Source organism: Bison bison, unplaced genomic scaffold, assembly GCF_000754665.1.
Source record: "Bison bison bison isolate TAMUID 2011002044 unplaced genomic scaffold, Bison_UMD1.0 scf7180017863994, whole genome shotgun sequence".
Taxonomy (NCBI): Eukaryota; Metazoa; Chordata; class Mammalia; order Artiodactyla; family Bovidae; genus Bison; species Bison bison.
In genome coordinates, this window is record NW_011494566.1 from 427,483 (window position 1) to 437,853 (window position 10,371).

Here is a 10,371-nt window from a genome sequence, read left to right on the forward strand (position 1 = left end):
TCTCCCAGAAAAATACAGTAACGTGATTAAAATGCACTAATTTATTTTCTTTAAATTCCCTTTTATGTGTATTACACTTCATCTTTGGTACACTCTATTGTGGCTGAATTTTTTGGTTCATTTCTTAAAATTCACTAGTTTATATACTTTGATGTGTTTATGTTGCTATTTGGTTTATCTATTGTTGTTGTTTAGTCACTGAGTTGTGTCTGACTCTTTTAGGACCCCATGGACTGTAGCCTGCCAGGCTCCTCTGTCCATGGGATACTCACTCCAGGCAAGAATCCTGGAGCGGGTTGCCATTTCCTTCTCCAGGGCATCTTCCAACCCAGGGATCAAACCTGCATTGACAGGTGGATTCTTTACCACTGATCTACCTGGGAAGCCCTTATTTGGTTTACTTACTAGGACTTTTATTTCAATGATCATATTTTTGTTTGTTTGTTTGTTTTCAAGAGCAACAGGTGATTCTTTAATTAAAACTGCCTGCTCTTACAGGTGTAGTATCCTGTCATATCTCTGCAGTTATTGATCACAGTTAACTTGAAATATTGTTTGTTCTAGAAACTGTTTCCTTGGGCATTCATGCTTATACTTATTGCCTTTGGTGCCTGTCTTCCACGGTGTTGGTTTTCCTTAAAAGCCTGCTGATTCTTGGTGTACTGCTTGTCTTCGTGTTTGAGCAGCCCTGTCTGTAGGAGCTGCTTCTGCTCCTGGGAGCTGTCACAGTCACTGTGGATCTCTCCAGCCCTCTTCTTCTCCTTCCTCCTCCTAGACACTCCCCCCCCCGCCAAATTCACTACCCTCTGGAACATGTTTCTCAACCCCTTTTTCATTGTTGTTCTTCTAAGAAGCTGTTTTAGGACACTTCCCCCCAGTCACTGTCTAAGCTCAATGAATTTTAGTACCGCAGATGTGCTGTACATCTGTTTATTTATTGTTGTCCTTTGCTGTCGTTCAGTCTCTAAGCTGTGTCCAACTCTTGGCAGCCTCATGGACTGCAGCACACCAGGCTTCCTGTCCTTCACCATCTCCCAGAATTTGCTCAAACTCATGGCAACTGAGTCAGTGATGCCATCCAACTATCTCATCCTCTGTCGTCCCCTCCTCCTCCTGCCCTCAATCTTCCCCAGCATCAGGGTCTTTTCCAATGAGTTGGCTCCTCACATCAGGTGTTCTTTGGAGGGCTGCAAATTATTGCAATATTTAAGGTGTTTTTTGTTTTTCTTCTCTCCCCACCCCCAAATCGATTTTTGCCACACCAGGAGCAATAGTGTACACACCCCCAGCTGATGCCGTGTGCTCTGAAGAACATTCCTGCCTTTCTGCACCAAGTGTCCTGGAGGTAAATGCTCTTACTGCCTTCTGCTTAGAAAGTGAACGTGAAACTGTTAGTTGCTCAGTCGTGTCCGACTCTTTGCGACCCCATGGACTGGGGCTTCCCAGGCCCCTATGTCATGTTCTCCAGGCAAGAATACTGGAGTGGGTTGCCATGCCCTTCTCCAAGAGATCTTCCCGACCCAGGGATCAAACCTGGGTCTCTCACATTGCAGGCAGATACTTTACCATCTGAGCCACCAGGGAAGCCTCTCTGCTTGGAAAATTGTAGCCCAAAAAACTCTCCATTCATTCAGTGCCTCTGAGCTTAGAACATCCCAACATTCCCCGAGTCATTCCTACCTCTAGAGTCTCTGATGCACTAGGATGTCTAGTTGCTGTTGTTCTTTTAAAAAACTTTATTCTTTAGAGCAGTTTTAGGTTCACAGCAAAATCAAGCAGGAAGTACAGGCTGTTCTCATACACTCCCTCCCCACCCCACACACAGCCTCCCCCACCATCAACATCCGCCTCAGTGTGGTGCATTGGTTACAACTGGCATTTGGTTTTCAGCTGATGTTTGCTCTGTTAATCCAATGATACAAGCTTTCAATATTTCTAGAATTCTTCAAACACAAGGACCTAATCATAGCATATTTTGTTATTTTCAAGCAATAGTATGAATTCTGCTTTGTCTTTATAATTTTTGTAATTTTGAGGGACTAGAACAGGTGGGTAGGGAGAGCTTTCCTTATAGTCCTCCATCTGAAATCAATCTTCTAGACGGACAGTTCTACCATAATTTTTAAAAAAGGAGGTTGAGGTGGTAATTAACTTCCATAGACTGTTATTTTAACTTGTATCAGCAATCCTCCAATTTACCAAGAATCCTCCAAATTCTAAAAGACTAAGTTATTCTTCACTAAATATTCTACATTCGTAACAAATCTTATGTGTTAGCTTACATATGATGAAGTAGCAGGGCTCTATTTTCATGGGTTCTTTCTTTAATGTTCTACACTTATCATTGTTGGAGTTTATGATATATTTAATTTATATAGTATATTAAAATGATATATCAATGCTATATGTTTAAGTAGATTTACAGAAGACCACAAAAGCCATTAAATTCTATTTCTATTGCTCCACTTCACTTTTAATCTGTCAGTATATATGTACACATATTTCATGCTGCTGCTGCTGAGTCACTTCAGTCGTGTCCGACTCTGTGCGACCCCACAGACGGCAGCCCACCAGGCTCCCCCGTCCCTGGGATTCTCCAGGCAAGAACACTGGAGTGGGTTGCCATTTCCTTCTCCAATGCATGAAAGTGAAAAGTGAAAGTGAAGTCGCTCAGTCCTGTCCAACCCCCAGCGACCCCATGGACTGCAGCCCACCAGGCTCCTCCATCCATGGGATTCCTCAGGCAAGGGTATAGTCCAAGGCAATGGCACCCCACTCCAGTACTCTTGCCTGAAAAATCCCATGGACAGAAGAGCCTGGTGGGCTGCAGTCCATGGGGTCTCGAAGAGTCGGACACGACTGAGTGACTTCACTTTCACTTTTCACTTTCATGCACTGGAGAAGGAAATGGCAACCCACTCCAGTGTCCTTGCCTGGAGAATTCCAGGGACGCGGGAGCCTGGTGGGCTGTCGTCTATGGGGTCGCACAGAGTCAGACACGACTGAAGCAACTTAGCAGCAGCAGCAGCAATACTTTATACATACTATTTTTGTGCTGTTATGTTAGTGTATGTGTTTACTTATACTTAGAGTTCTACAAAGTTGCCATTTTTACTACCCACCTAATTACTTTTAAAATAACTGTATCTATTTAGGGCTGTGCTGGATCTTCATTGAGGTGCTCAGGCTTTCTCCAGTTGCAGGGAGCTGGGGCTGTTCTCTAGCTGCAGTGCATGGGCTGCTCATTGCAGCGGCTTCTCCTTTTGTAGAGCACAGGCTCTAGGGCGCGTGGGCTCAGTAGTTGTGGTGCACAGGCTTGGCTGTCTCTCAGCATGTAAATTCTTAACCTCTGCACCACTAGAGAAGCCTTACTTATACAATTATCATACAGAATGTATGATGTACTGAGAAGATGTCCGTAAATATGGGCCATTTACATTCTGTATGATAATTGTATAAGTAAGGGGACACGAATTCAATCCAATATTTTTATGTTGTGTCAAAGAGTATGAATACTGTCAGGTGGCTTTCCAAAAAACATGTCCCCATTTACAATTCACCTTCAGCCTTGCCAAACACAAAATCTTTTATTCTTTGGGAAGTTTTTAAATTGGCTTTTTTTTTTTTTTTTACCTTTGTGACTATGTTTTCCCACTCAGTGACTTCCTATCTCTATTGTCCCAGGCATAAACGTGTTTGTGGCAGATTATGTTTCCCTAATCTGTCTATATCAACCTAATCATCCAATACATTTTTCTTCGACACTCTTCCCACTGAGAGATAAGCTCTATGCTCTTCCCCTTGATTTTGGGTGGGCTTGTGACTCTGGCAGAAGTGATACTATGTGACCTCCAAGGCTAAGTTAAAAAAAAAAAAAATGCAATACAGTGTCTGCTTCAGTTCAGCGCATCGCATTCTACGCTTGCTCTTAGGACTCAGCCACTCTGCTGTGAGAAAGCCCAAGTCACTGTGAGGAGGTCCAGGCGGAGCAGCAGTGCAGAGGGCTGCAACACGTGGCCCTGGCTGAGCTCAGGACAAAGCCAGCACCCACTTGCTAACCGCAGGCATGAGTCATCTTGACTCACTAGCGCTCAAACTAGTCGCTCCTGCTGATGCTGTGGGGTGAGGACAGAGGTAAGGGATCCTGCTGAGTTCTGCTTGAATTAAAGATTTAGGAGCAAAATACATAATTGTTTTTGTTTTAAAGCACAGAATTTGGGGCTGATTTGTAACCCAACAGTTGATAACGGATACAGTGTGCATATCTCCTTTAACCACTTTTCAAGTGCAGTTAGGAATATTGATACGTGGTTGTTTAACTCTTTATTTGGAAGAGCCACTTTAAAAGAGAGAGAGAAATATAGAGATATGAGAGGTAATACAGCATAACATATGAGTATTCTAGAATTTGACTGCCTGGGGTCAAATTCTGGCTCTGCCAAGCACTTACAAATTGTCAAAGATAGCTTGTTATCTGTTAAGTGGGATGATAATGGTAATCACCTCATTAGAAGTATTGTGAGGATAAAATGAGTTAACGTATATAAAGCACCTAGCCCAGTGCCCAGCCAACAGCAAACCTTATTTAAATGCTGGCCATTCCCAGCAGTTACATATTTTCACATATTCTCTATTGTGTTTTCTTTCTTTCTTTTCCAAAAAAGTTGCACTGATACACATTTACTTTACTTTTATACTTGGTATCAGTCAGGATTCTTTCCAGTACAGCTACAGAAAACATGGTAAAAACAAAGCAAAATAAAAACTGACTTAAGAAGGAAATAGCTTAACGAACCTAATCAGAGGTAAGGTGAGATCTGCAGTGGGTCAGTATACTATCTCGATCTTGACATCCGAGGACTTCCGTGGTGGTCCAGTGGTTGAGAATCAGCCTTCCATTGCAGGGGACATGGGTTCGATCCCTGGTTGGGGAGCTAAGATCTCACATGCCTCCAGGCAACTAAATCTGAGCACAGCAACTAGAGAAAACCCAAATGCTGCAATACAGACCCACTGCAGCCAAACTAAAAAAAAAAAGAATAAACTAGTTCACTACCATATTTTTTTGTAACGCCATCAAAGACCCAGGTTCTATTTAGCTCTTAGATTTTCTATTCGTAACATAGTGGGGGGAATTCTGTGGTGGTTCAGTGGCTAGGACTCTGTTTTTACTGCAAGGGTCTAGGTTCAGTCTCTGGTCAGGAAATGAAGATCCCACAAGCTGTGTAGCAAGGCCAAAAAGGAAAAAAAAAAAAAAGTAACATAGTGTGTAAATAATTCTAAGTCATGTCCAGATACAGCAAAATATAGAGGAACAAGAAAACTCATCTCTCTCTTGGTGCTCTCATAAAAGGAAAAAAGCTTTTCTTTGAAGACTTACATCCATTGGTAAAAATTGGGTATGTCCTCAATCTATAGCCAAATCTCTTAAATGTGATTAGAATGGAATAGGTGTTGGACTGTCAACTACAATGTTCATTGAACACTTTGAAGAGTATACAACTTGATTCTGATAATATACGCTGTTTCATCAATGTGTGTGTGCTAAGTTGCTTTAGTCATGGCCATCCTGTGCAACCCCATGGACTGTAGCCCACCAGGCTCCTCTGTCCATGGGATTCTCCAGGCAAGAATACTGGGTGGGTTGCCATGCCCTCCTTCAGGGGATCTTTCTGACCTGGGGATCAAATACGTATCTCTTACATCTGCCTTGGCAAGTGGGTTCTTTGCCACTAGCACCCCCTGGAAAGCCCCTGTTTAATCAATCAGCTCAGTTCAGTTCATTTGCTCAGTCATGGCCAACTCTTTGCCACCCCATGGACTGCAACACACCAGGCCTCCCTGTCCATCATCCACTTCTGGTGTTAACTCAAACTCATGTCCATTGAGTCAGTGATGCCATCCAACCACCCCATCCTCTGTCATCCCCTTCTCCTCCCACCTTCAATATTTCCCAGCACCAGGGTCTTTTCAAATGAGTCAGGTCTTCACATCAGGTGGCCAAGGTATTGGAGTTTCAGCTTCAGCATCAGTCCTTCCAATGAACACCCAGGACTGATCTCCTTTAGGATGGACTGGTTGGATCTCCTTGCAGTCCAAGGGACTCTCAAGAGTCTTCTCCAACACCACAGTTCAAAAGCATTAATTCTTTAGTGCTCAGCTTTATGGCCCAACTCTCACATCCATATGTGACCATAGCTTTGACAAGACAGACCTTTGTTGGCAAAGTAATGTCTCTGCTTTTCAATATGCTGTCCATGTTGGTCATAACTTTTCTTCCAAGGAGCAAGAGTCTTTTAATTTCATGGCTGCAGTCACCATCTGCAGTGATTTTGGAGCCCAAGAAAATAAAGTCGGACACTGTTTCCACTGTTTCCCCATCTATTTCCCATGAAGTGATGGGACCAGATGCCATGATCTTCGTTTTCTGAATATTGAGCTTTAAGCCAACTTTTTCACTCTCCTCTTTCACTTTCATCAAGAGACTCTTTGATTCCTCTTTGCTTTCTGCAATAAGAGTGGTGTCATCTGCACATCTGAGGTTATTGATATTTCTCCCTGCAATCTTGATTCCAGCTTGTGCTGGATGTACTCTGCATATAAGTTAAATAAGTGGGGTGACAATATGCAGCCTTGACGTACTCCTTTCCCGATTTGGAACCAGTTTGTGGTTCCATGTCCAGTTCTAACTGTTGCTTCCTTACCTGCATACAGATTTCTCTGGAGGCAAGTCAGGTGGTCTGGTATTCCCGTCTCTTTCACAATTTTCCACAGTTTATTGTGATCCACACAGTCAAAGGCTTTGGCATAGTCAATAAAGCAGAAGTAGATGTTTCTCTGGAACTCTCTTGTTTTTTTTTGATGATTCAGCAGATGTTGGCAAGTTGATCTCTGGTTCCTCTGCCTTTTCTAAATCCAGCTTGAACATCTGAAAGTTCACGGTTCATGTACTGGCTTGGAGAATTTTGAGCATTACTTTCCTAGCATGTGAGATACGTGCAATTGTCCAGGTGGTTCATTACTTTTAAATTCTAGCTTTGTAGAGGATGGGCTTCCCAGGATGACTCAGTGGTTAAGAATCTGACTGCCAATGCAGGAGATGAAGGAGTCCCGGGTTCGATTCCTGGGTTGGGAAGATCCCTTGGAGAAGGAAATGGTTACCCACTCCAGTATTCTTGCCTGGGAAATCCCAGAGGTGCCAGAGCCTGGTGGACTACAGTCCATGGGGTCACAAAAGAACCCAGACAAAACTTAGTGACTAAACAAAGAGGAGAAAGCAGAGACGGATTTAAAGATGCTGTACTTGAAGATTTGATGATGAAGCCACAGGCCAAGGAATGTCAAGAACCAGCAAAAGCAAGAAGAGTCAATGGATGGATTCTCCCTTTGGAGGACATGTGGCTCCATCAACACCTTGATTTCAGTCTGGTGATATGAGTTCAGGACTTCTGACCTCCAGATCTGTGAGGGAATAAATTTCTATTGTTTGAAGCCATCACTTGTGAGATAATTTGTTAGAGCCGCCATAAGAAGTGAATATGATTCCCATCCAATAATACTTTTTCAGTTATGGGGAGATTTAAGAATCATACATCTTCGGGATCCTGAAACCCTTTTTATCTTCCAGTTCCGACCTAATGGCACCATGCAAGTCAATCACACTGTAGACTGTGCGAAAGAAGCCGCTTTATAGCACCCTTCCACGCTTACGTTATCAGCCAGCTTGAGTCATTTTTCAAGGCAGCTCAATAGTATGTAGATCAGCACTGCCTCTACCCACGGCCCCCACCAGTTCTGTGCAGGTTGATCTCCAAGGATCTGTCGCCTTTCAAATTCTCCCATCTCTCGGGAGACTCTAGCCTTTAGGACAGTGTTTGTAATGACAGCAGGATTCCTGGATTTAGAAGTAAGAACTACCTTTGATGTCTAATATGAAAACAAAAGATTGTATGGAACTGACACACTGGTAAAGCAGGTTCCTTCACATCTAGAAAAAAATTCTGCCGGTTTCCTGAATACAGTTGGCTATAATTATCTGGCTGAGAAGAATATGGAAACATTCTAGCTTCCATTAGACCAGAGTTGAGCAAAATGTCCCGCCTTATAAAATGCCAGTTGAATGAAACCTGAAAATGGAATGCAGCCGTTCAGGTACAGCGTGCCATTTCTCCGCTCACAGAAATTCCCACTTGACAGAGTGTCTTTGTGTTTAGGCTCCTTGAGAACCAGCCTGGGGCCCCATGGGCACTGGAGATAGATACAAGGTCTTCACTCTTTTCCAGCCACTTTATGTTTTGGGGGTTTTTTTTTTGTTTGTTTGTTTTTTAAAGGTTTCTTTGTTTTATTTTGTTTTTAAAACCAGGAAAGCAGCTTGCATTTCCAAGGTCACCAGCTCCCTCTCAAATCTCTTCTTTTCACGACCATATTGTTTTGTTTTTCTTGACCCTAGGGAAAAATTCAACCACAAATGTAATGTTTATCCTTCAAAATAGCAGCTGAAAAAAGCACAGGATGTGTGAGACTAAAAACACTCTTTTCGCTTCCTTTTCTGTGTGTGTGTGTGTGTGTGTGTGTGTGTATGTGTGTGTGAGTGTGTGTGTGTGTGGATGTGTGTGTTCTATCTTCCTCAAGTTTCTTCCAAAGGGAGCCTGCTCCAAGTAAGAATTCTCAGTTTGGCTGGGAAGGAGAAGCTCCCCAAATGAGAGTAGCATCGCCTTGGGAACAGAGCTTCGTGTGCTCTGCACCTTCGGGTTCGGGGTTAACTTCAGTTTAGCAATGATTCTCCTCCCTTGTCTTCTTTGTTAAGTCATGACTTCAAGCATGTTAGTCCTGCCTCCCTCCTCAGTTGTTTGAAAATACCGTTTAGATCATGGGTGCTAGAGATTCCAAAAGACTGGCTTTTCTTGGGAACTCTGTAAGAAAGTCTTCTGGAAACCTGACGGAAGCAGCCACTCAGCCATTTACTTTCCTTTTGGATGCACTGCATTTGACAATAAGATACTTTAGTTTAAATTCTTGCCTCGCAGAACCTGCTTGTTCCTAATGATACGTGTCCTCTCTTCCACTTCTCACACACCGCACCCTCTTTACTCACGTCTTCCTTTATCTTTGTGTCGTTGCACACTGTTCTGCAACCAACTTGCTATTAACAAGGAATCTACTTGTTTTTTAGCAAGGGCCCTTCCTCACCCTCATTATTTCAGTTATGCCTTTTTATAAAGTGTCTATAGGTCAAGGCTATGGTTTTTCCAGTGGTCATGTATGGATGTGAGAGTTGGACTGTGAAGAAGGCTGAGCGCCAAAGAATTGATGCTTTTGAACTGTGGTGTTGGAGTAGACTCTTGAGAGTCCCCTGGACTGCAAGGAAATCCAAGCAGTCTATTCTCAAGGAGATCAGTCCTGGGTGTTCTTTGGAAGGAATGATGCTAAAGCTGAAACTCCAGTACTTTGGCCACCTCATGAGAAGAGTTGACTCATTGGAAAAGACTCTGATGCTGGGAGGGATTGGGGGCAGGAGGAGAAGGGGACGACAGAGGACGAGATGGCTGGATGGCATCACTGACTCGATGGACGTTGAGTTTTGAGTGAACTCCAGGAGTTGGTGATGGACAGGGAGGCCTGGTGTCCTGCGATTCATGGGGTCGCAAAGAGTCGGAAATGACTGAGCAACTGAACTGAACTGAACTGATAGGTACTGTGGCAAATGGTTTCTTAAAAAATTGAATTGAATTGCTTTGGTTAAATGCCATTAAGATTCCTCATCTGCAGCATACACACGTTTGTGTCTGTTATAAGCACTCTCATTTTCATTCAGTTAACTCTGGTGTCTTAGAATGATGGCCATGCTATTTCTTGGGATTGTCTATAATGCAATATACTTTATTATGCCTCCAAAGTATCATCTTTCTTTTTGCAAAAATGTAACTAGTTCACTTTCATAAAGAAATGAATTTTTTGAAAACTGAATAACCCAAAGGAAAGAAAAATTTGGTATGGTGTATCTAGAGCAGCAAGCTCCATAGGTGATGTTTTGACCCACAGCGCTGAGAGGCACTGAAAGAGTTAAGAACAAAAGGTCCTCGGACTTCCCTGGAGACCCAGTGGTTAAGACTTGGCCTCCTAGGCAAAGGGTGCAGGTTCAGGGAGCCTCATGGCCAGAAAAACCAAAACACAAAACAGAATCAATACTGTAACAAATTCAATGAAGACTTTAAAAATGGTCCACATCAAAAAAAAAAAAAAAATCTTAAAAAAAAGAACAAATAGTCCTCTTCTGAATAGTGCAAGCCACAGTGAAGTATTGCCCCCATGTCTCCCTTCTTTTAGTAACTTAAAGGATGATCATTGAGACTAGGCTACCTTAAATATGTG